The sequence below is a fragment of the Odontesthes bonariensis genome, chromosome 7, assembly GCF_027942865.1.
Source record: "Odontesthes bonariensis isolate fOdoBon6 chromosome 7, fOdoBon6.hap1, whole genome shotgun sequence".
Lineage (NCBI taxonomy): Eukaryota > Metazoa > Chordata > Actinopteri > Atheriniformes > Atherinopsidae > Odontesthes > Odontesthes bonariensis.
In genome coordinates this window covers 8,698,801-8,704,800 of record NC_134512.1, presented here as the reverse complement: position 1 = coordinate 8,704,800, position 6,000 = coordinate 8,698,801, and positions in this window count along the sequence as shown.

Genomic DNA, 6,000 nt, shown 5'->3' with positions numbered 1-6,000 from the left:
TGCTTGTTTTTGATGGTGCCAATGTATATATGTGTGTGTGTGTATCCATGTGCAAGTTATCTTTATCGGTTGAATCTAAATCAAATAATACCACAAGCATGAATTATCAGTCAAGTCCAGCTGTGAAGAAAATGAATCAGAAAAAAATAATATCGAATAACTTCTGACATGCAAACAAGGCTGTGTTGCATTTAATGTTGTTCACGTACGTTATTTCAGTAATCAGTATTGCACTCAGCTTGTTCCTGGTGTTCTGTCTGAAATATACAGATAATCATCCAGAGCCTGAATCATATCTTTTAAGCAGCATAACAACTTATACCAAGCTTCTAATACATTGTTCTTTTTTGGATAGAAAGAAGCAAAATTTCCTCATTCTATTATAATTATTTTATTCAATTGTTGTTGTGCTATAGTCTAGCCCTCAGGAGAGTCTATACAGATTATGCATCATAATTAAGCAAACTCAGAAAAAAGACTGCATTCACTCAGAATAGTAAAAGCCAAAGATCAACACTGAAGTGCTCATTTATCAATTCTATTACCTGTTCTAACAATTAGTATATTTGCATAGTGTTAAATAGTCTTGATCAAAACAACACTTTTCTATTCCCATGTGCACAAATTAAATTGAACATGTGACCTGTTTTCATGCTTCTTAGAGAAAGTTAACTGACTCTTGTTGCATACTATTAATGCCCCTTGCACGAAGAAACTGAGGAAAAAATTGATGACCGGACATCATTCCAATAGTCTCTACCAATCAACAGTAGAGCTGGGGCCAATGTAACAACTGTGCTAAAACTTTCTAAGCTAAATTATGATATCTCTGTTTTAGATAAGCTAAGAAAACAAAGATACTGTATATACATTGCAGATGAACATGTTTCCAGGTTACATGTACAACACACTTCATCTCAGCTAATTCAGCTACTTGAGAGGAAACAAATCATCTTTCAAAAGAAGGATATTTTATTTTTCTCCCCATGAAACGGGGTACGGAGCCCCTTGAGTCTTAGGGCCATTTCAGACCAGGGCGGCAAAGCGTGGCGGAACGGAAGCGATTTTCACCGGCGGAGGTGAAAATACATGGAAACAGATCTGTCCTTGCACACCGACGCGGCGGTAGTTGGGCGGTAGCGGCGCGGAGACGCCTCCGTCCCGCGCTGCTTTTGGAAAATAGAACTCGAGCGGAATTTGGACGGCAGCGGCCGGCGGCGGCCGGCGGTGTGCCGTTGAAATGAATGGGGAATGCAGACAGGGCTGGAGTAGAACTACCGCGGCCGCGGACTGTCCGGTGTGAAAAGCCAAGTTGAACACACCGCCTGATAACCGGCGTAAGACTGCCGTCGTTTCGCTGCCGCCACGCCACGCTCTGGTCTGAAATCGGCCTAAATAGCAAGCGCACGTTTACCTAAATCGTGCGCTCGAATTACTAATGTCGTGTACTCGCTGTACTACAGTCGTACTCACGTTATATCCCTCGTGAGCACAATTTACTGAAACGTGTCTTCACTTTGCAAAGTGCGCTCTCATTTAACCAAAACGTGCTCTCGTTGAAATACAACGCGCGCACGTTTATCTAAATCGTGCGCTCGATTTAGTAGTTTCGTGCTCTTGTTGTAGTAACAAAGTTATATACCTCGTGACCACAATTTACTAAAGCGTGGTCATGATTCACAAAACGTGTTAACGTTATTTAAGAAATGTATAGCCTAATTAAAATGGGCACAAGTAAGCAAAGCGTGGCCACGATTCCACACTCTCATAACATCATGAGCCAAATTTACCAGCAGGATATGATTCTTCACCATTTTGAAATGGACTTAATCAGGGTTTACCATGGGCTAGGTATGGAATACAAGAATATTCTTTCAACCTTGGCGTCCAGTCATGGCATCATCATGAGCCTAGTTGACTCAAAGTACTTCACACACCCTCACCTGTTCTCAAGGCTGCCTTGTAAGGCGCCCAAGTCAGGGCTGTAGCCAAATGAAAATCCTAAAATATTTATTTGCATTCGTTAATTTTTTCCCCAGGATGAATTGAACAGCATCCAAGACACATGGAATGCACATCGCATCCGTCCGTCCAGAAACCCAGGTGTTCCGGCTGGAATACCGGATATAATGCACCTGGCTCCGCATCTGTGGGGGGCTGAAGATCATCTCTTTCCTCTCGATGAAGCCAATCTGACCGTCTGTATTTGATTTTTGCACAGGCATAATGCAAGAACGAGGGTTACAGTTGACAAACAGTCCAGACCAAGCACTTGAATTATACATTACATTAAGGGACACTGTTCGTCCCATAATACTTGCTTAGGCATACATTCGCCATAGCACAATGCACTTACTGTTCCATTCCAAGCAACTTCCAAATAGATTAAAAAGGTGAGATGCTCACACTGTAATGGTAACAGATTTCGTGGCCACAATTAATACAACGTGCGAACGTTTCAAGCAATTTGGATTTATTGTTGCCATACAGAATGTCGTGGGCACGTCTTACAGATCGTGGGCACACTTTTGTTTATTGTGCTCACAAGGTATATAATGTGGGCACGACTGAGGGGCAGTGAGCGCACGGTTTTAGTAAGACGAGCGCATGGTTTATGTATACGCGTGCACGCTTTATTTAGACGAGCGCACGATTTAATAAAGCGAGGGCACACTTTGAAAAGTGAGAGAACGCTTTCTTGAATCCCCCTGAAAAAGATATTGTTTGATCTCCACCGGGCTCCGTAACGGGGATAGTTTTACACAACAAAATTTTAATATCAATTTTGAAAATATATCACAAAAATGATCATTTAGGTTTATTTAGCATGGAACACAACATAAACTAAAATGAAGATATTTCTTTGAGCTGTGATTAAGTGTTTGTTAACTTGCTGCATATCATATTTTTGCTTTCACAGAGGCTGAGGTTACTTCTTTGGCTAATCAGTGTAAAGTCCATGGAGAGTTTAGAATTCTTTTCCTCTTGTTTTAATAAATTCTTCTATTTTTGGTTTACTGCTTTTATTGACCTAATTAACTAACAAACTAACAGATAAATCAAATACACAAATGGAGGCTCAATAAACGCATACCACTAAAATTCCACATTTGTTAATGATATTCTGAAAAAGAAAGTTATCTGATGGTGTTGATGCCCTTCGCCCACCACAGAAAATAATGAGCTATTCAAAAATTCTATGTCACAAGTTGAAAGAGAACCTCAAACTGTGTTTAAAATATTTTTTAAAATTAATTTGTGGTACGAACCTCTGTAAGGTTCACCTGGTTGAGCCAATACACACTCAACCACTGTGCTGATGCAAGACAATCAATGATAACTGACTGAGCAGTCGTGCACCTTTTCTTTACCCTTACTGGTGCATCTTGTAAAACAAGAGCCATTGAAAAAAAATCCAGGATATGACATAAACTCAAGGTGTTTTTGAAGCCTGAAATGGAAAGGTAATATATAAGGTGTATGTGAGATTGCCAACAAGACTCCTTTCTGTTTTGCTGCATTTTCACCACAATGCTCTGGAGGAGGCCAGGCTGCCCTATCTGTCAATTAAATAGGAGGTAATCCAGGACACCATACTGCTGTCCACCTGCTTCACTTTGAGCTTCACCCCATGGTGCTGGATGACCATGAAAGCAGTGCAATCAAAGAGCAGGATTGCCATCATGCAATCACCTCTCTGGGTGGGAATAAGCCCTCTGGGGCTAGAACATGATGACATTTTCTATAACCATTATGGCACTGTGGCTAAAAAGGATAAACAACATTTGAATGAAACAGAAAGTCTTTATAGTTAGTCTGTCCAGTGTCTTTCTTGTGGATCTAACTACAATCAAGAAGGCAAATTGGACTGCTGAAAATGGACCTGAAAGTACGAAACATAAACCCATAACCAGACAAATGTCATTTGCAATCTGCAGTACATCTGTGTTTGTTATGCTGAAAATTGATCAATTTATTCTTTACATCTGTTTTCACTTAACATTGCTTAACAGTATCTGCACTTTCTTCACAAGAAAAAGTGAATTTCAGCTTCCCTCAGCATACAGCGGCAGCATAGCTGGATAACACCAGTCAAAAATAGAATTTGAGCAGGGTTTTCCCAGAAGAACTGTTCGATAACATAGGAAAGGTATGCTTCTCTTACGCTATGATAGCTATGAGTAAGTTGACTCATACCTCCTGAAAGACCTGCAAAATAGGTTACTTTGTCAGGTGTCTTTACAATCAATATTTAGGATTGAAGAAATGGTACTTCTAGTGCATGATAACTTTTCTGAGCTTGTTCCTCGGAAAATGGCCCATGGTAGATTTTGGGATATATGTAGGTTCATTATCCTGTTGTAAAAGCCATCTTCTTTTCATCTTTACCTGTTTTACATATGGTATTATGTTTGCAGGTGCTTCTTAAAGTCAAGGAAGCATCCTCAATGGTTAGGATTTTAGAACACCATGCAATCAAAACTTGAAGGACTGTCTCGATGTCAACAATCCTTAAAAGAACATCGTCCTTTGTTCTGTGATATTTCAAGGATGCCTCTGTATTCTCACTGTTCTCAAAGCACCCACAATCCTTTGCGCATGTCAAAGACAGAGCAGATGGAGGATGGACCAAAGTTGGCGAATTATGCATTTTAATATTGTTTGTTTTGCTTTCACTCTATTTATTGTCAGTGTAAAGTTATGAATATCTTCCATCAAAGAACTGCAAACTATACATTTCCAATATAAACAGCTGTGAGGTAGTCACCTAACAGCTACCAGCTATTAATATCTATGTCAGTTTCTTTTAGCTGTTGTGCTGTGTGTTTGAGGTGTAGTTGATGGTGGGGCCATTGTTGTGACCTATCCCTTCTTGTCAGACTGTTTAATTTTGTCTTTTCCAAATGCAAGGAGGGCGTGTTTTCTAGCCGGAGAAGGAAGAGACTTAGAGGGTACTATCCTATAAAGAAAGCATATTGGCTTTGAGAAGGACTCCGCCACTAGACTTTGCAGGTGTTAGGTAGAAATATCCCTCATGGAAGAAACAACAATTTTGTGATTTGGCAGATTAACAACTTTTATTCGTTATACTAATATTGTCATAATTGAAAATATTATTACCTCATAATAGCCATTTCCAGGAGGCAGAGTTGTATGAGGGGCATACAGACTTTTGTAATCTAAAATAATATGTTTAGCCAACCGTACAATCTATTTATGAAAGCCTGGACATTCATAGTGTAGTGATACATCTGGGAATTGTTGTGAACAATGTCATTTGTGAGTGGATTCATTATTAACACCTGCAGTGCATAAGAGAAGCAGTATGAAAAACTCACCACATAGTAGCTCAATCAGCTGTCACAGAGTGTGGAATACAATATAAAAGCAAATCAGACTGAAAGTCATCTGTTTATGATTTGCTCGGTGGTAGTTTCATTCTACAAAACACAAAAGGCTTCAGAAATGTTTGTTTTCATCTCATCGCTTGAGGAAGAACTGTAATTTTTTTAGACTATTAGCTGTTTGCTCAACTTTTAATGAGTAAACTTTTAATTTACAAAGATTTAGAAAGGTCGAGTGTGCATCGGGTGTGGGGTGACGAGCACCAGGGTACTTATACAGCTGCAGCTTCAGTACTATTTCATGACACAGTTTGGGTTTGATCACCAGATATGTCAGAAAACTTTATCAAATTACATCAAGATTGGAGTTTATGTTCCATTTCCAGTGTACATTTTACATTTCACAGGCAAAAATGTATCACTACAAATAGTTTAGACTACATTGAAAAAAAAAGAAAGAAGAGCGTATAAATTTTCATGATATCAAGTTTTGTTATGGAAGACATGTGCATCACTGCAATTCACTAAACAAACTGTTAATTAATGTATCCCCTCGAGTGCTGACAGATTCCAACACTTTTTTCTTCTTGGTGCCCTGAATGACAGGAAACCAATACCCTAGGAAAATTAATTTTTACTTCTCTCCACCCACCTA